The 20,319-nt window shown below is 46.4% G+C and overlaps 1 pseudogene; it reads right to left on the reverse strand.

Moving 5' to 3' along the window:
- The window catches only part of LOC128068087 (guanylate cyclase 2G-like), a 37,975-nt pseudogene that overhangs the window by 15,939 nt on the left and 1,717 nt on the right, over positions 1-20,319 (reverse strand).

The raw sequence follows: 20,319 nt of genomic DNA on the forward strand, positions 1-20,319 counted from the left end.
TTCACACACTTGGGGGCCCATGTGTGTGAATATGAAGGAACTAATGATGATGATCCTGCCCTAACAAGTTAACAGCAGTTAACTCATGACTGTGCAATTACAGGCAGCTTTTCTTTTCCTTTCTCCTTTCTGTATTGCCTACATTAAAAAAAAAAAATCACGTAACAATTCATAGAACATAACACTACTTGAAAGCGAACAACTCAGTGGCATTGAGTACATCTAGTTCCAAAACATTTCTGACACCCCAAAGTAAAACCTTGAATCCATGAACCAGTTTCTGACCATTTCCCCCATCTCCCAACTCCTGCCAACCACCAATCCTCATTCTGTCTCCACAGATGTATCTGTGCTGGATATTTGATAAACTTACATTTCTTTTGCAGTGATGTTTATAGATTTTTATATCATTATACGCTACAATCATGAAAAGAAGATATAGTGCAGGATGCGGAGGAAGTAACGGCTACTAACAGGTTTTCAACATTTCCCCCTTTGTCTTTTCGGCAAGATACCATATTATAGATACCTTCCCACGTGCACACAGCAAAGCTGCTGGAAGCATGCTGCTTCAGAGAGAGGCAGTCAAAGCGGAGCACACTGGGCTCACTAGGGCCCAGGACAGTGCAAGGCAAGACTCAAGAGTGCTCAGCAAGCCTGGGCAAGTAGGAAGAGTTGTGGAGTCTCAATTCGCACACATGTGCAGGAGGGTTGGACTCCAGGTGGTGTCTTGTCTCGAGGTGTGTACATCAGAATCACTTGAGAGGCTTTTAGAAAGCAACACAGATGCGCAGACCCCATCTTCATAAGTTCTGATTCAGTTGGCACGAGATGGGACCCAGCCCTTTTCATGTCTTTTGAAGCTTCTCATGTGATACTGAAGTGCAGAGATGGTGGAGAACTACCAAGCTCATCAGCTGTAAGGGGCCTGGCGGGTGGTTCCCTCTCCACTGAGAACACGGCATGAAGACACGAGGGGACACGGAAGACTGAAGGCAAGGCCAGTGACTCCCTTCAGGCCACCCAGCTAAGTCAGGGCAAGGACTAGGCTCCTTGCTCAGACACCCCAACATGGGCTCAGGCCGCCAGTGGGTTGTTTTGTTTTTTTTCTTTCCCTCTCTTTGGGTGACTGGAATAACCGCATCCATCAGCCCCAGAGGAAGGCCCAACTGCAGGGACCCGAGCGGATGAGCATCAGAAAGCGCAGGTGGGATGAGGAGCCCTGTTCCCCTCTCCTGGCAGCTCGTGGGTGCAGGATTTGCAGTGGTTACCTGATGGGTCCGTCGTTTCCTCATCGTATGTTCTGTATGTCCGGCCATGCTGGAGTTCCCGCAGCCCGAATCCCAACAGCTTCGCCTCCATCCGGCCGTCCACCAGGCAGTCGAAAGGCTTCAGGTTGCCATGGGACCCCAGGGGGCTCCTGTGGAGGAACAGCAGGCCCTGAAGAGTGAAAATGAGTAAATGGATTAGAGCAGGTGCCGATGGATGCTGCTGGAAGACATAGAGACTGACGGACAGAAACAGACAGGCTATGGTGGGAGACATGTTCATTTCCACATTCTCTTGTTCAAGAGCCCCTCACCCAGGGGGTCACCCTGGGCAGGGACATCCAAAAAGGAGAAAACTATTTCCAGCCCCTTAATGTGGAGCCACAAGGGCAAGGCCAACTTAAAAAAAAAGTAGCATTGTGATCAGACTCTTGGGTTCAAACCCTAACTCTACCACATGGTAGAGGGCAAGTAACTTTACCCCGTGTGCCTCACTCTTCTTGTCAAAACAGAGATGACAGGGGACTTTCCTGGTGGCCCAGTGTTTGGGAGTCTGCCTTGTAATGCAGAGGACATGGATTTGATCCCAGGTCGGGGGACTGGGATCCTACATGTTGTGCAGCAACTAAGCCCTCGCAGCACAACACATTACAGCAATTATTTGTATGCAATAAGAAAGCACTATTATTTATAATATTATTTATTTATAAAGAGGACAGAAAAAAAAGCCTAGAGTCAGAAGACATGTTCAAGCCTAAACTTTACCACTAAGTTTCTTCAAACAAATCATCTAACTGGGCCTCAATTTTACCATCTGTGAGATGGGTCTGCCTTTGACCCCTGCTACTCAAAAGATGTCCCAGGGACTAGCAGCATCAGCATCCCCTGGGAGATCCACAGAAATGCAGAATCTCAGGCCCTGCCCAGACCTACTGGATCAGACTGTGCATTTAAACCCAGTCCCCAGGAGATGCATGTACCTATTAAGCTGAGAAGACTTGTCCTTGTCTTGTTCTCAGCCTTAGCTGCACATTAAGATCACCTGGGGAGCTTAAAAAGAATAAAGGAATGCTTGGGGCCAGACCAAGAACCTGTATTACTGCAGATTACATATCACATAAACCAAGCCTGAGTGCAGAGGAGACTGATCAGAATGGAGGAAGAGGACTTAATCTGAAGGCAGGCCAAAGGAGGTCAGTCCCCAAGGCAGTGATGACTCTTATTTGCCAAGGAGATAAGGGTGGTGAGGGGGGATCTCTCACGATGAAGAAACTCGGGGTTTTAAACTGCTCCCTGTGGCGGTGGGAAGGAAGCTCCAGAAGGAAGGGATATATGGATACATATGGCCGATTCACATTGTTGTGCAGCAGAAACTAATTTAACATTGTAAAGCAATTATACCCCGAGTTAAAAAAAAATTTTTTAAGGTATGTTAAAATGTTTAAAAAATAAACTGCTCCCAGGGGGCAGGGATGGAGCTGGAAGATAAACCCAGGTTCAGGCACCTTTGAAGTCCAGCCACTTCTCAACCATTCATTTTACTGTTTCTGGACCCCTGGCGTTTGCCGAGGAGGGTGGAGCAGGAAGCAGGTAAGTGAAAGCATACCTCTTCTTCTGGCACAGTGTCAGGTTTAAATGAATCACAAGTCTAGCCTTGAGTCACGCGGTGTGGTTACAAGTGGCAGCAGTGTCCAGCAAGGAGGAATTTGAGAAGTGTCCCTGAGTGGATTATTGTACCCTGGGACAGGGTCCTTGGGCCCCCTGGGCGCCAGCTCCGGGACTCCCCTCTTCCTCCAGCAGTAATGTCAGGCTGAATCACTGTCGGCCCTAGCAAGAGCCCTGAGCCAGTATTGCGTAGAATTCAGGCTAATACAGAAAGCAATAAGGAAACGTTCAGGACAGTGGGTACACTACCCCCACCTCACCCCTAAAAAATCAGGAAGCTATGTTCCTTTACCACCCTGCTTCGTTGTTTCTTGAGATGATAAAGTTGAATCACATTTCAGAAATGCGACTCGCTGAACCAGTCCCGGAGGGGCCCAGTGGGGTTGTCTCTGGAATGTTTCGGCGAGGCGCCAACAAACAGCAGCCTGGGCTTGAAATCGAAATCGGGGAAGACCTGAGTCCCATCCAGAGTCCTCTCAGACCTCACAGAGACGTCTCCATTCCACAGGACGCCTCCTGGACACACACGACTGTCCCTGCCCTTGCTAGTGCCAGGCACACCCCAGACGTGAGACCTTCTACATTCTGGTTGCTGGTGACCACCGCTGACATCCAGGATGTTAGCAAAACTCCTTCCATGAGGACAAAAATGACATGTTTAGGGGTGCCTGAAATCCTAGGCAGGTAGTTCTCTCCAAGAGATGGCTTTTGTCTGTTTTGTATTTATTTTTCTATCTTGATGGAAATATCCGCCAAGGGCCTGAAATGTATTCTGTTGTTTGAGAACAAATAGAACCATGATACCTCACAATTTAAGTGCCAGGTTTCACACACTTTCGGCAGTTCTATTACCTACGTATCTGAGGCCACATTTATTTTCCAGTTGGAAGGCTGAGGCTGGCCCACACGGCTCCTCCCTCTGAATCCCACAGCTGTGTTCTCTAGCACTTGGGAAGAAAGAATTCAGCTTTTGGATACAGACTGGTTGCAGAACCCGATCTGCCTCTTGCCAGTTGGGCCGGTTACTTTACCTCACCAAGCCTCTTTATTTTTCCTTTTGAAAATGAAGTAAATATGAATATAACAAATAGTAGAGCTAAGGATAAATTAACCACAAGATTAATTGCTAATTATGAAGAGCACTGTCCAATAAAAATATAATGTAAACACATGTATCATGTTTAATTTTTTAGTTAAGCAGGTGAAATTACTTTTAACATTTTATATAACCCAATGTATTAAAAAAACTTATCTTTTCAACATGTAATCAACATGAAAATATTATTGAGATATTTCCCATTCCTTTTTTTTTTTTTAACTAAATCTTCAAAAACTGGCATGCATTTTATACTTTTAGCACATCTCCATTTGAACTAGCCACACTGCTAATTTCAGTAGTCACATGTAGCTGGTGGTACCATATTTAAACAATGCAGGCTTGTCCCATTGTTCAGTTAAATAAGAAAGTGTATGGTTTTTAGTATTAGCAATTGGGTTATCTGGGGTAACAGTAACACCATGCATGCTCAGTTACTAAGTCGTGCCTGACTGTGCCTCCAAGGACTGTAGCCCGCCAGGCTCCTCTGTCCATGGGATTTCCCAGGCAAGAATACTGGAGTGGGTTGCCATTTCCTCCTCCAGAGTAAACCATACTCCTGCTAATACTAACAATTAACATTTATCAGATAACTGTTTTGGAGTAGGCATGATGTTAAGTGACATGAATATCTTAGTGCTCAAAACCACACTATGAGGCAGGTACTGTTCTTATCTTTATTTCATACACAGGGACACTAGTTAAGGTCATCTTTCCATACATGGCAGAGCCAGGGTTTAAATCCCCAAGACAACTGCTATGCCAAACTCTCCTTCATCCTGTTAATCAAGATATCTCTCACTGAGAAACAAAGGCCCATCCCTAACTCAAGATGAGGATTATACTCTCCAAAGATCCTTTCCGAGCTGGCCCCACTGGGTTGAACTCTCTGAGCACAGGACAATAACATGCCCTCCTCTGCACCCTCCCAATTGGGTTAACCCAATTAGGTGCTTGATCAATATACATTTGCTATCTTGAAAAGTCGGTGGCATCTCAGAAACTCCCTGCTACCTGGTATAGAGGAGGTTCTGGTCAAATGGACATCGGGAGAGGAATTGTTCTTATGACTGGTATGTGACGGCCACAAGTGCAACCTGACCCCCAGAGCTCGATCCAACACCTGGGTTCACGTCCAGGTCACCCATGCCAAAGCTCCGACATGATCCAGGGAATTTTCTGTTATTCTTAATCCCCTTTCAAGGAATGTTTGCAGAGTAATTGGCCTCAGAGGCCCTACATGAGCCTTGACATAGGGCAATGTGCACACTTCGTTTCAGGAGACAGCAAGCCTTCCAAAGCAGAGTCGAGCTGTCCTCTGTTCTTCTGGCGTGGAATGCAGGACAGACTCGGGGGCCCTAAAATGGCTGATGACCACCAGGGAGACTGTCCCCTTCAAAGTGTCATTCACACCCACCCCAGCATTTCTCCAGACCATCGTTTGGTTTAATTCTCGAAGACCAAACACCCACACCAAAAAGGCTAGTCATTCACATCATGGTGAGAACTTACTAGCTTTCTCTTTACATCCAATATAAATGATGCCAACTGCTTTGATTGGGATGGGAGGCAGATCACTGGAGATGAGATGAGACTACTTTCCTGGGCTTAGCGGGAAGGTAATGGAAAGTAGGGGAGGGAAAAAATAGAAGATCCCAGAAGAGAGGATACCACGTCAGAGCTTCCTATTTTAAAACTGTCACACCACCATCTAAATAATTTCCTATGTACAATTCCTGACCTTTTCACTTTTTCTTTAGCTTAATTTTAAGCCATTCAAAGATGAAAACAAGTCCTTGTCTTCCTAAGAACATGCACAGATTGGATCAAACCCTTAAGAGACTCTCAATGAAGTTTTACTAAAATAGTATGAGTGGTGACTCAGAGTTGTCCACAGAAACCAATCACAGGGAGGTTCTCTTTGTCTACCTCGCTTGGTAACAATACATTGGCTTCCCACTAAGGCCTGGGAGGTCAAAGTTTAACAGGGTCGTTAGGACTTAGCTCCTTAGACACAAAGAGCAATCGAATTCTTGAGGAACAAATGTCCTTCGAGGTCAGTCAGGTCAACCTCATCCAAGAAACCTACATGGAGGCTGAGTAACAATAATAATAATAATAGCCAAAATATATCTGATACTGAAGGAGGAAATGGACAGAGCTGGGCTCCCTCTTAGGCCAGGCTGCAAGCATTAGGCTACATGCATGGTCACCCTCCCAATGGACTCTGAACTTTGTGCCCAGTGTCTGTAGAAATGGCATACCAATGGAAAACCAGACCCCCCGGATAAAAGAGCCTCAGGACTTGGACTTGGATAAAAGAGCCTCAGGACTTGGACTTGGACTCTCTGTTGCCTAGAAGAATATGCTAATCATCTCTGTAACAGAACAAAGTGGTAAATTCCATCATGTTTATCGGGATATGACCACAGGCCTATTGATAAATATCCACTCTTTATCTAGTCTTGTGACACATGAATCATGGGTTAACTTTGATCGTATCTCTCTCTTACCTTGTCCAGACTAGTTTCAAGGAATTTGGGGAGGTGGGTTTGAGCAAGTACACTTAGGGTATATAAGGTTTTCACAAAAACTGGTCGGGGTCCTTTGGCTAAGAGGAGACTCTGCCTTGGGCAGCCAGTGTAATAAACTGCACGCCGCTACCTGCATTGCCCTTCTGAGTGAGTTTGTTTCCCGGAATGTGTGGCTACAACATTTGGTACATGGACTGGGAAACTCCTCACTTTGAGGAGACAAGTCCCATTTGGGACTACTCCAAGGCCTTGTGGCTTGAATCTTCTAGAGGGGGGAATGCGCCTCGCCCTTCTGGAAGGATTCTGCTTCTCAACGCCCGGACCTTTCACGTTAGCAAGTAGTGGATGGCAGCAGCGGAACTGAGCGCGCTCAGGTGAGGAGGTGGAAGAGGGGGCCTGATCACCCCCCTGGGAGGGACTAGAAGGAGTGGGGACCCAAGGAGCCTGGAATAGGCAGGCGGCGATTGCTTGGTACACAGGTTGAGGAGCGTGCTAGGGCTTAGGAAGGAAATTTGTGAAGGTCATTTAGGAGGTGTGTCCACACCGTCTCAGGGGAAGTTATTACCAGCGATCGCCAGGGGATTTTTAGGATAGAAAACTGGTCCTTGTATGCTCATATTCTGCCCTCCCCAGGAGTTGTCCCATCTGCTGTGAAATTCTTGACCCCCTTGGAATTGTTAGGCTAGAAGGAAGGGGGTACATAAGTGAGTATGAATTGGCTTTCCCGGAGACGGCCTGGGACATGGGATATTTAACCCATCTGTGTTTTCATCCGCACCTGATCAAGCCCACCAAGACAGAATGGACTTTAAGGGAGAAACAGTCTTGGACCACGTGGTGTTCTGGATCAGCTGTGCTGACCAGCAGGTGAAGACATGCCGATCCCCCTTCTCCCTCTGGGATCTGGCAGGTAAGGCTCTTCTCACCCCAGTTAGGAAGGAGGCAGAATGGTGATTTAAGTGTCATTGAGTGGAAATATCAGAAGTACATAGGATTCTGAGAACTTTGTAGACAGAACGAAAAGGAAAAGTAGAAGAAGGTCTGAGAAGGTAAGCAAGATGAGGGAAGTGAATCTAAGGCAACTGTATTGGAGTGCATGATTAAAATTTTAAAGAGGGGAATAGGAGGAGACTGTGGGGTGAAGATGAAGCCTAACCGCCTCCACATACTCTGTGAGGTCGAATGGCCCCCTGTGGGAGTAGGATGGCCACCAGAGAACACCCTGAACTTAAAAATAGTGGAAGCAGTCTATACAGCAGTCACAGGAGAGCAAGGACCCCTGGATCAATATCCATATATTGACTCGTGGCTAGGCTTAGCTCAAGACCCTCCTACTTCCACAAGGTTCTGTATCCAGAAGGGAAAGGGAAAAATATTAATGGCACAAAAATTGACTGATGATTAAAAAAGGAAATTCTACAGGATTTGAACGGGGACCACCTGACCCCTCCCCCATGCCGGATAATGACGCGCCTGCCTCCCAGTGCTCCACCAGGACCGGAGGCCGCCTTAATGCCCGATCCAGGGCCAGGGGAAGTCCTGCAGCAGCCGCTGCTCCTCCACCAGCTCTCCCCGAGGTCGTAGAGCCGCCACCTGGGCAGGCTCCGATCCGCGGTGACAGAAGCCTCTGGCCAACACTTCCAGGATCTGCTCTAGCCAAACCGCCCAAGCTATATCCCCCTCTCCCGCCTCTCCCGGTGAGTACTGACAGGAAGGGGAGGGAGACGTTGGAATTAAGCAGAGACTGCGCTCTGCCAGAGAGCCAGAGGGAACGAAATCTAACAGACAAGAGATTTGCAATGCTAGCTGCTGCTCTGAGAAAGTCTATCTCGGGCCCTCCGGAAAACCTCCTCTGCCCCAGGGACAGGACAGTCCTTCAACACGTCCCAACAGAGGTCCCGGGCCCCATTACAGCCAAACCAGTGTGTCCGGTGCCGAGCTTTTGGCCACTGGAGGAATGAATGCCCTAAGGCAAGGAAGGAAGAGGAAGCTCCCGCAGTTGTGGGGCTTGCTGGTTTGGAAATTAAATAGGGCTGCTGGTGACCTTAAAAGTGGGCGACCAAAACATTGACTTCATGGTGGATACAGGAACAGAACTGTCAGTAGTAAAACCTGCGGCACCACTGTCCAAAAAGACCACCACTGTCCAAAAAGACCACCACTGTAACTGGGGTATCGGGAGAAGAGATGATTAAATTGTTTTGCCAGCCCAGAAAATGTCAAATGGCAGGGCACCAAGTGATTCATGAATTCCTCTACATTCCTGAGTGCCCAGTACCCCTGTTGGGAAGAGACTTGCCATCCAAACTAGGAGCACAAGTGACTTTCTCCCCTGAGGAGAGGCCCACCTTCTGGATGGACACTATGACTTACTTGCGCTCTCTCTCAATACCACCCCAAGATGAGTGGAGGTTGCATGAGCCTCCAAAGGAAGAACCCAGTGGGCTGGAAGAGCATGAGAGAGAGCTAACTCAATTATTCCCTGAGGTCTGGATGGAAAACAACACCCCCTCCCCCCAGGCTGGCTAAACATCAAGCCCCAGTGATAAAAGAACTCAAACCAGGCACCATCCTGGTTAGAAAGCGCCAGTGCCTGCTGTCCATAGAGGCCTGGGCCAGCATACTGCCCCACATCAATAGAGTGAAACAAGCGGGCATTCTAGTAGAGTGCCATTCGGCTTGGAATATGCTGATCCTGCCAGTCAAAAAGGAAGGAGGGCAGGACCATAGGCCTGTACAAGATCTCAGGCTGGTCAACCAGGCTACTGTGACTTTACACCCCACCGTTCCAAACCCCTATACCTTACTTAGCCTCCTCCCGCTGAGGACTAAAGTTTATACCCGCCTAGATCTCAAGGATGCCTTCTGCATATGCCTCGTCCCAGCGTCACAGCCCATCCTTGCCTTTGGATGGGAAGATCCAGTCGGGGGCACCAAGCAACAGCTCATCTGGACTCCCCCACAAGGGTTTAAGAACTCCCCAGCCATCTTTGGGGAAGCCTTGGCTTCTGACCTGAACTCATTCCATCTGGAAGAGTATGAATATTGGCTCCTACAATATGTGGATGACCTGCTGCTGGCCGCCGAGACCAAGAAAAATGCTGGGAAGGGACAAAATCACTGCTCCAGCTGCTGATGGAAGCAGGTCACCCGGTGTTGAAGAAGAAAGCACAGATCTGCAAGGAGGAGGAAAGGTCTCTGGGGTTTGTTTTAAAGAAGGACACAAGGCTCCAGACCCTAGCTGGGTCCCATATACTGATGGCACCAGCCTGATAAAACAAGGACAACAGCTGTCAGGTTAGCCAAAGTGGAAGGGGCCATCAAGACTGAAAAGGGATGGTGGGAATTGCCAAGTGGCAAATTATTGGTACCAAAGGAGCTGGCACACTATCTGGTAAGCCAAACACACCAAGCGACACACCTAGGCCAGGGTGCCTGCTCACAAGTTAATGCTGCCTCTCGGGTATTTAGACAAAAACCTCTGGGTATTCAGCTGAAAGGCACGCTGCCCTTTGAACACCTGGGAGTGGACTTCACTGAAATGAAACCTCACTGACACTACCGTTACCTGCTGGTCATAGTATGTACATTCTCGGGATGGGTAGAAGCTTTTCCTGCCTGGACTGAAAGAGCATCAGAAGTAGCCCAGTGCCTGCTTAGGGAAATAGTTCCCAGATTTGGACTTCCTACCAGCATTGGTTCAGACAATGGCCCGGCTTTTGTCACTGATTTAGTACAACAAGTAACCAAAACTGTAAACATCAAATGGAAACTGCACACTGCATATAGGCCAGAGTTCTCAGATGGTGGAATGAACCAACCGGACATTAAAGAGACTCTCCAAGTGGATCATAGAGACTGACTGCCCCTGGGTGGACTTGCTTCCAAGGGCTCTGCTCAGACTCAGGATGACCCCACAGTCCCAAGGCTATTCTCCATACAAAATTATGTATGGGAGGCCCCCTCCCATAATAAAACAGGTGTCAACAAATTTGCCTCAGGTAATGGGGGATAGGATTTTACAGCAGATGGAACTGGGTAAGGTAATAAATCAGATAACTAAGTTTGTACAAGAAAGGGTGCCATTCCCCCTTGGGGAACAGATTCATGAGTTTACGCTTGGTGACCAAGTATGGGTCAAAGATTGGAAACATGATTTGCTAACCCCTCGGTGAAAGGACCCTTAAGTTATTCTAACTATCCCTACTACAGTTAAAGTTGCAGGTATTGTCCCTTGGATCCATCATACAAGGGTGAAGAGAACATACCATGCAGACCCAAAAAATACTGAGTGGGCTGCACAGAGGGACCCCACTGACCTTTGAGAGACTAAGACCATCCTTAAGAAGAAGGAAAAGAAGATCCCGGAGGAGCCCCTTCAGGATGAAGCCGCACAATCAACTCCTGCTGCTTGGCCTCATCAACATGATTTTGAATTTAACTTCCATTTCAACTCGGGACAATGTGTTCATCTCATGGGCACATTCCTACCAGACTTCCAAAACACCTCCAGCTGCTGGATAAGTGGGGCTATGCTTCTGTCAGCGATGGAGGGACTTCCTTGGTGGGTGTCACCACTCTGCCAAGATTTTAAACCACTCTGCTCTTTTCTGGAATGACAAAAAGAGACTTTCCTCTCTCTTGTCAATCATAACCTCTCCTTGCTCTCTTGGTGTAAGACCTACAGTCAATAAACTCAGGTCATGGGGTTACATTTGATATAAAGGCCAGTGTAACAAAAGCCTAACCTACAAGCCCCGATAAATCTACCTTATTTCCACACTAGGTGGACAAGATCTGTGTTTCAGTGGTATGAGTATATTGCTGCCTTAGGCTTCCCTGTGGCTCAGATGGTAAAGCATCTGCCTACCATCTGGGAGGTCCGGGTTCAAACCCTGGGTCAGGAAGATCTCCTGGAGACGGAAATGGTAACCCACTCCAGTATTCTTGCCTGGAAAATCCCGTGGATGGAGGAGCCTGGTAGGCTACAGTCCATGGGGTCACAAAGAGTCGGACACGACTGAGCGACTTCACTTTTCACTATAGGGAAAACAGATATGATTAAAGTAGAGGCCTTGACTAATTTCACAAAACAGGCCCTCCTAGATAGAACAAAAGCCATCCAAGCCTTAAATGAAGAGCAAATCCAAATGAGAAAAGCAGTAATTCATAATAGAATTGCTTTGGACATACTCATAGCTGCTTAACGAAGGACCTGTGCTATAATTAAGGTTGAATGTTGTGTATACATTCCTGACTTATCTGGCAATGTATCGATTGCTTTAGATGACATGAAAAACCAGGTAAAACAATGTCAAATGAAAACATTCCTTTCTGGACTTCAGTCCTCTCTTGGGTGAAGGGCAATTGATGGAAAACTATATTTATCATTGTTATAGTTACCTTGATAGTTCTGCTTTGTGGACCCTGAATTTTACAATGTATTATGAACTTTGTAACCCGAAGGTTGATGTCATTCTCCCAAATTGGCGGTCGGAGAGCCAGGGTGCAATATATCCGTATGAGTGATGCTCATAATATGAGTTAAGAGCATCAAGAGGGGGGAATGAAGGAGGAAACAGACAGAGCTGGGCTCCCTCTTAGGCCAGGCTGTGAACATTAGGCTACACACATGGTCACCCTCCCAGTGGACTCTGAACTTTGTGCCCGGTGTCTGTAGAAACGGCATACCAACGGGAAACCAGACCCCCGGATAAAAGAGCCTCAGGACTTGGACTTTGACTCTCTGTTGCCTAAAAGAATATGCTAATCATCTCTGTAACAGAACAAAGTGGTAAATTCCATTATGTTTATCGGGATATGACCACAGGCCTATTGATAAATATCCACTCTTTATCTAGTCTTGTGACACATGAATCATGGGTTAACTTTGATCGTATCTCCCTCTTACCTTGTCCAGACTAGTTTCAAGGAATTTGGGGAGATGGGTTTGAGCAAGTACACTTAGGGTACATAAGGTTTTCACAAAAACTGGTCGGGGTCCTTTGGCTAAGAGGAGACTCTGCCTTGGGCGGCCGGTGTAATAAACTGCACGCCGCTACCTGCATTGCCCTTCTGAGTGAGTTTGTTTCCCAGAACGCGTGGCTACAGCAATACTTTCTCTGGCTCAGATACTTTCTAGCACTTTGTGTTCATTAATTTACTTTATCCTTGCAACAGAATATGAGGCAAATCTCTTATTATGCCTGTTTCAGATGGAAAATGAGGCAGGTGGGCCATGACACTGTGGACCAGCATTCTGAAAATGCTCTCTTCACCCTGGGCTAAAATTCAGCTGCTCTTTCTAAGCTCACTGATCCGCTCCTACCATTTAGAGGGGAAGCAATGTGCCACAGCCACTCAGTGAGTCACTGGCCTAGATACCCAGAAGAGCAGAGTTTATGTTTCCCCCATGTATCCCCCACAGCACTCAGGCAGGGTCTTGCCTATAGGAGGCTATCAGCTGATGGATGGGAATGTTGACTCATGGCCGGACAGCCTTGTCCTGCTGCCGTGTGTCAGGGTGAGTGACTCCCTCACCAGGACCCATTTCCAGGTCATTGGCTTGGTCCCCTCTAATGGAAAAAGCAGATGCAGTGAGCTTAGAAAGACCAGGTGGATTTTAGCCCAGGGTGAAGAGAGCACCCTCAGAATGGGTCCCCCAAGTCATTTTCTACCTGTGAAATGGGGATGATAATAAATCTACCTTTTTTTTAAGATCTTATATTTTGTTGTGAGAACAAAGTAAGCACTAAATATAGTTTAGCTGTTATTACTATTATCGCTCCTCCTCTTCTTTACATCCATCACAACCCTCTTTGCCCAAAGTGAAGATTCACCTGCTGGTTTGTTTTCTCAGGTATGCATCCTAAGGCCACCACTTAGATCAACAGCTCTATGGTGACTGTGACAGTTAATCCCAGTTTCTGGGGAAAAGAATCAAGGGTTAGGGATAAGGAAGGGTTATTAGGATCTCCCTCTCCAACTCACTGTATGATCTAGTAATTAGAGTCTCCTTGGGATAAAAAAAATCTACGCTAAAATGTAAATACTCCATTCATATTTAGGTATCCTTTCCAACTTGAGTGTAAAATATTTTACTCTGTTGACATGTATTTGAGATCAGGGAGGGTGAAAAGGATGGAAAACCTGATGGAAGAGGTGGATTTTAGGAGTGGAATTATTTTGTTTGAAGAGATTTGAAGAGGACCAGAATTTTCAAGAAAGATTAGAGTTAATCCAAGACACAGAACAACTCAAGAACACTATTTGTTCTTTACATAGGTTTATGTGATATTCACATATGATATGTGAGTATGTCATATGCAAATGAGAGCTTGAATATCCAATCCATTTCATGGTCTGAGTTTCTCAAAACATCCTGAAAAACACAATTATTCCAAACATCACAAGTGACTCACCTGGAAGCACAGGGAGCTTCATAGGTTCTGTAGATTTGATCCTAATACTTTGGATGATTAAGCAGAAATGATAACACCTGAGGCAGAGAACTCTAACTCTAGTAACCTGAACTCTTCCTGGGAGAAACCATAACCCCATTCAATATTGAGAAAGTCATGCAGTCTTGAGTTTTACAAATACTTCCTTGTTCCTGACATAAAGCTGATGGTCACATACCATGGGGAGGATGGGCCCGGGAGCACAGTCCAGAAGCAGCTATGACACCGTAGGAGTCAAAACCAAGCTCAGACAGTCTCCACCCAGAACGGAGAAACCAGACACTTGGCAACTGCGCTGCTAATTTAATCCTCTGCAGGCATCCCAGCAAGATAATTCAGATCTTGAAATTAGACTGGAGAAGAACTCCTCTTGGATGAAGGGGCAAAAGCATTGATAAGCTTCTTTATTCAGTTCAGTTCAGTCAGTCATTCATGTCTGACTCTTTGCAACCCTATGAACCCCAGCATCTCAGGCCTCCCTGTCCATCACCAACTTCCAGAGTCTGCCCAAACCCATGTCCATTGAGTCAGTGATGCCATCCAACCATCTCATCCTCTGTCATCCCCTTCTCCTCCTGTCCTCAATGCTTCCCAGCATCAAGGTCTTTTCAAATGAGTCAGCTCTTCGCATGAGGTGGCCAAAGTATTAGAGTTTCAGCTTCAACATCAGTCCTTCAAATGAATACCCAGGACTGATCTGCTTTAGGATGGACTGGTTGGATCTCCTTGCAGTCCAAGGGACTCTCAAGAGTCTTCTCCAATACCACACTTCAAAAGCATTGATTCTTCTGCACTCAGCTTTCTTTATAGTCCAACTCTCACATCCATACATGACCACCGGAAAAACCATAACCTTGACTAGATGGACCTTTGTGGACAAAGTAATGTCTCTGCTTTTGAATATGCTATCTAGGTTGGTCATAACTTTCCTTCCAAGGAGTAAGCGTCTTTTAATTTCATGGCTGCAATCACCATCTGCAGTGATTTTAGAGCCCCTCCAAATAAAGTCAGACACTGTTTCCACTGTTTCCCCATCTATTTGCTGTGAGGTGATGGGACCAGATGCCATGATCTTCATTTTCTGAATGTTGAGCTTTAAGCCAATTTTTTCACTCTCCTCTTCTACTTTCATCAAGAGGCTCTTTTGTTCTTCACTTTCTGCCATAAGGGTGCTGCTAATCGAATGTGAGGTAAGATTGATTCTTTTGCTTACCTTAAGACTTTCTTTTTTGCAACATTAGGTAACAATGCAGGTGTTCGGTGATTCTGTGCAAACACCAAAGAAGGGAACATGCTTAATTCACACATCTGAAAATAATGATGGAATAATAGCTTGTGATGATAGTATGTTTCCCGCCCTAGGGATGATGCTATGTGCTTTACACACTGTCAGTTAGTTTTAACAAAGACCCTGTGAGATAAGAACTGTGACTGCTCGAATTTTACAGATTAGGAAACTGATGCTCAAAAGATAAAGTAACGTGTTAAAGACCAGACAACTTCTTAGTGGCAGAGCTGCGAGGTAAATCCAGGCAGTCTGCCTCCAGCAAATAAACCAGAGGGATGATTGAAGTCTCCCCAGTAATGGGGATTTACTAAAACCACAGGGCTTGCCTGGTGGCTCAGACAGTAAAGAATCTGCCTGCAGTGCAGGAGAACCAGGTTTGATCCCTGGATCGGGCAGATCCCCTGGAGAAAGGAATGGCTGCCCACTCCAGTATTCTTGCCTGGAGAATCCCATGGACAGAGGAGCCTGGAGGGCTACAGTCCGTGAGGTCACAAAGAGTCAGACACGACTGAACAACTAACACAACACAACATAAAACCGGGGTGTCCAGAAGTGAACCCTATAAACCTGGCTCCCTGCAAGGACTGGGTTCGAGGGAGATAGACACAAAGAATGAAGAGGCAGGATTAAGGCCAGGATTAAAGGCAGAGAACAGGCTAGGAGAGCTCCCAGGATTCAGGCGCTGAGTCAGGCGTAAGGGGACTGAAGTATTTAGACCTCAGTTTGGGCTCTTGGGGTGCTGGTCTTGGGCCAAGTTAAGGAAGCAGACTCGCACCATTGCCCTTTGGGGTGTGGGCCACTCCCACCCGAGGTGGGAATGGGGAGTTGGCAGGGGAGAGGCTGAGGGCAGCAAAGCTTTGTCTCCTCCCAGGGGTGGGGCCCTCACCAGCCGGATTTCCTGCAGCACAGGCAGCTTCCTGATCCAGGCTTCTACTTGGTCACCAACATACCAGATGGCCACATGTTTGCCCTGGAGCCGAAGGAGCAGAATGTTCTTAACCCAGGATTAACCAGAAAATGCTATACTCAGAAAGAGCTAGAAGAGGGCGGGGGCGGAGGAGGGAGGAAAAGAAGACGGGAAAGAAATCTACCTAGGAAGCGATCACTGAGCACCTCCCAGCCCAAACCCGCCTGGGGCGGTAGCACGGTGCTGGGTCCAGGATCTGAGCTCACTGCTCAACACAGGAGACCTCATTTAACAGGCAGCATGGCCCTGCAAGGCAGGTATGATTCATCCTTTTACAGACAAGATCATCGAGGTTAGGGAACTTGTTCAAGGTTACACAGCTGAACAACCAGAATTTGAACATCTGCACAACCAGAATTTGAACATCTGCATGTAACCACCCTGCCCTCAGAAGTACCTGGTAAAGCCCTCCTGGGGCACAATAGAGCTCTTGACCTCACTGGCTGTCCACAAAGGAGTTGACATCCCCCGAAATTGTCGCATTAGACGTGATACTGTTGTTCCCTCTGGACACAGGCGTGGCCCTCTGGGGTGGCTGCAAAACAGGACACAACTCGGTTGTTCTCAGTAGGATGACCAAGTACTAATGAGACTGTGACTTTCATAGATGAGGACGATTAGTGCCAAGGTGAAAAGCAGTTAATAAATGAGAGTCAGGACTCCAACGCTGATCTCTCTGACCTGCAGTGCAAGTGCTGAACTGCTCCACACACCACTGCTGGGTCTGGGCCAATGTGGACAGTGTCGTGGTTAAGACTCTGGGCTCAGTCAGTTAGTTCAGTCAGTTCAGTCGCTCAGTCATGTCTGACTCTTTGCAACCCCATGAATTGCAGCACGCCAGGCCTCCCTGTCTATCACCAACTCCCGGAGTTCACTCAGACACATCCATCGAGTCAGTGATGCCATCCAGCCATCTCATCCTCAGTCGTCCCCTTCTCCTCCTGCCCCCAATCCCTCCCAGCATCAGATCTTTTCCAATGAGTCAACTCTTCGATTGAGGTGGCCAAAGTACTGGAGTTTCAGCTTTAGCATCATTCCTTCCAAAGAATACCCAGGGTTGATCTCCTTCAGAATGGACTGGTTGGATCTCCTTGCAGTCCAAGGGACTCTCAAGAGTCTTCTCCAACACCGCACTTCAAAAGCATCAATTCTTTGGCGCTCAGCCGTCTTCACAGTCCAACTCTCGCATCCATACATGACCACTGGAAAAACCAGTGGTCATGTATGGATGTTGGCAATGTAATGTCTCTGCTTTTCAATATGCTATCTAGGTTGGTCATAACTTTTCTTCCAAGGAGTAAGCGTCAATTAATTTCATGGCTGCAGTCACCGTCTGCAGTGATTTTGGAGCCCCCCAAAATAAAGTCTGACCCTGTTTCCACTGTTTCCCCATCTATTTCCCATGAAGTGATGGGACTGGATGCCATGATCTTCATTTTCTGAATGTTGAGCTTTAAGTCAACTTTTTCACTCTCCTCTTTCACTTTCATCAAGAGGCTTTTTAGTTCCTTTTCACTTTCTGCCATAAGGGTGGTGTCATCTGCCTATCTGAGGTTATTGATATTTCTCCTGGAAATCTTGATTCCAGCTTGTGTTTCTTCCAGTCCAGCATTTCTTGTGGTGTACTCTGCATAGAAGTTAAATAAGCAGGGTGACAATATACAGCCTTGACGTATTCCTTTTCCTATTTGGAACCAGTCTGTTGTTCCATGTCCAGTTCTAACTGTTGCTTCCTGACCTGCATACGGATTTCTTAAGAGGCAGGTCAGGTGGTCTGGTATTCCCATCTCTTTCAGAATTTTCCACAGCTTATTGTGATCCACACAGACTCTGGGCTCAGGATACCCCAATTCAAGTTCTGACTCTGGCACTTAGCCTGATGCATGACCTGACACTGAAGTCATTTTCCTCAATGAGCATGTGAGGATGTGGCCTCTCTGCGTCCCGCCCCCAGGGCCTCCCCAACACCTAGAGAATGTATTTTAAGATTTTTTTTAAAGATTTATAATTTTTTTTAAATTTGGCTGGGCCAGGTCTTAGTTGCCTCATGCAAGATCTTTCACTGTGACATGCAGGATCTAGTTCCCTGACGAGGGATTAAGCCCAGGTCCCCTATATTGAGAACACAAAGCCTTAATCACTGGACCACCAGGGAAGTCCCTAGAGACACAGTAACCCTGCTTTTCAAGAAGAGTCTTACTCAGGACCCTGATATAGAATACAATAGACCAATGCAGAGCTGTTTTAGTTGCAGAAGAGGAGGGCTCACAATTCCTCCCCACCACACCTCTACCTCATTCTATCATCCACCCAAGGCCAGAGTAGTGAGCCCCAGGATCCCCAGGGACACGTGAAAAATAATTTACAAATGAACACCAGTCTCCTGATCAAGCCTCTTTGACTTGAAAGTGAAAGTGTTAGTCGCTCAGTCATGTCTGACTCTTTGCAACCCGTGGACTGTAGCCCGCCAGGCTCCTCTGTCCATGGGATTCTCCAGGCAAGAATACTGGAGTGGGTTGCCATTACCTTCTCTACTCTTTGACTTAGTACCTGTCAAGTCACCTTTTATTGAAAGTCATAATTCATTTATTCAATAAATAGTATCGTTAAGAATACCAATAAAAGGAAACTAATTTTGCAAACTACAATTTTGAAAATAAAGCCAATATAACAAGAATAAAATATACATAACAAGAGAAGAATGTTTGATTTTGACTCATCGTGCTTTCTTGTTTTTTACGATTAAGCTAAATGTCTTCAGAACAAACCTGTTTCCCTTGGTCTAACTTGAGCAATTTTCTAACAAGTAACAACATTCTGGAACACTTTTGCTGTGAGATATTTGAGATTCGTATATTTGTTGAAGTGCATAGATTCTAATTCAATAGTTGATCTTGTTATTCTCTGAATATCATCAGTAGCATGTATTCCTGAACAAGTACTACCTGAAATTCTAAAATTTTTAATCTTTGACATAACATTTATTTCAGCTGTGGGTTTTCAATCACTTTGAGAATCACTTGAAAGTAAACTCGAAAGCCTCCCTTCACCTTCCCACAGGAACAAAGAGCTCTTATCAAAGTATAGAAACTTGGGTTCTGTCTTTCTACTCTAAAGAACATTTCTCATTAATCCCTCTGGGAAGGCAAAAAGTACTTCAGAATAATCAATATACGCTGGCAAAAATTACCCTGTCTAATATCAACAACAAAAACAAAACAACAACAACAACAAAAGAGAAGAAAAAAAGACACTTCAAAACTTCAAGCTTAAAGGATGCATAAAATACCGTTAGTGCTGTATTTTCTGGAATTACATAAATGTTATATACGTATCAAATAAGGTCATGCTTGTTAAATGTGTTTCAAGCCTCGCAGCCCTGAGAAGCCCCCACCTCTGTATACCCTGGCATTACCTCTCCTGGCCACCACTAGCAAACCCACCCTCCCCAAATGACACCCCTTCTCTGAAGCCTTCACAGTGCTGCAACACTCAATCCCCGAGCCACATCCACAAAGACCTGTGGGGGTCTCTGCCCCACTTTGTAGACACCTCCCAGAGCACCTGCCTCCCTCGGAAGGCATCTAACCCCGGTGTACCCTCCACTCTGCTGGTCTGAGGTAGATGGGCAACACATGTGTGTGTGGAGTAAATGAATTGTATTGTCTTAATTATCAGTAAGTTAAAGAAGTTAATGTGGCTTTGAAAATAACTAAATGCTCCCCAGGAGCCAGCTTTAATATTTGAGCTGGATATATGGATCTTCTACTATCCAGGTGGAACTAGTGGTAAAGAACCTGCCTGCCGATGCAGGAGACACGGGTTCAATCTCTGGGCAGGAAGATCCCCTGGAGGAAGACATGGCAACCCACTCCCGTATTCTTGCCTGGAGAATCCCATGGACAGGGGAGCCTGGCGGGCTACAGTCCATGGGACCGCAGAGTTGGACACAGCTAAAGTGACCTGGCATGCATGCATGTATACAGGTTCTTCTACGCACCACAAAACAGAGCTGAAGGGAACTTTAGACACCATCTGATC

This window comes from Budorcas taxicolor, chromosome 23 (assembly GCF_023091745.1).
Source record: "Budorcas taxicolor isolate Tak-1 chromosome 23, Takin1.1, whole genome shotgun sequence".
NCBI lineage: Eukaryota > Metazoa > Chordata > Mammalia > Artiodactyla > Bovidae > Budorcas > Budorcas taxicolor.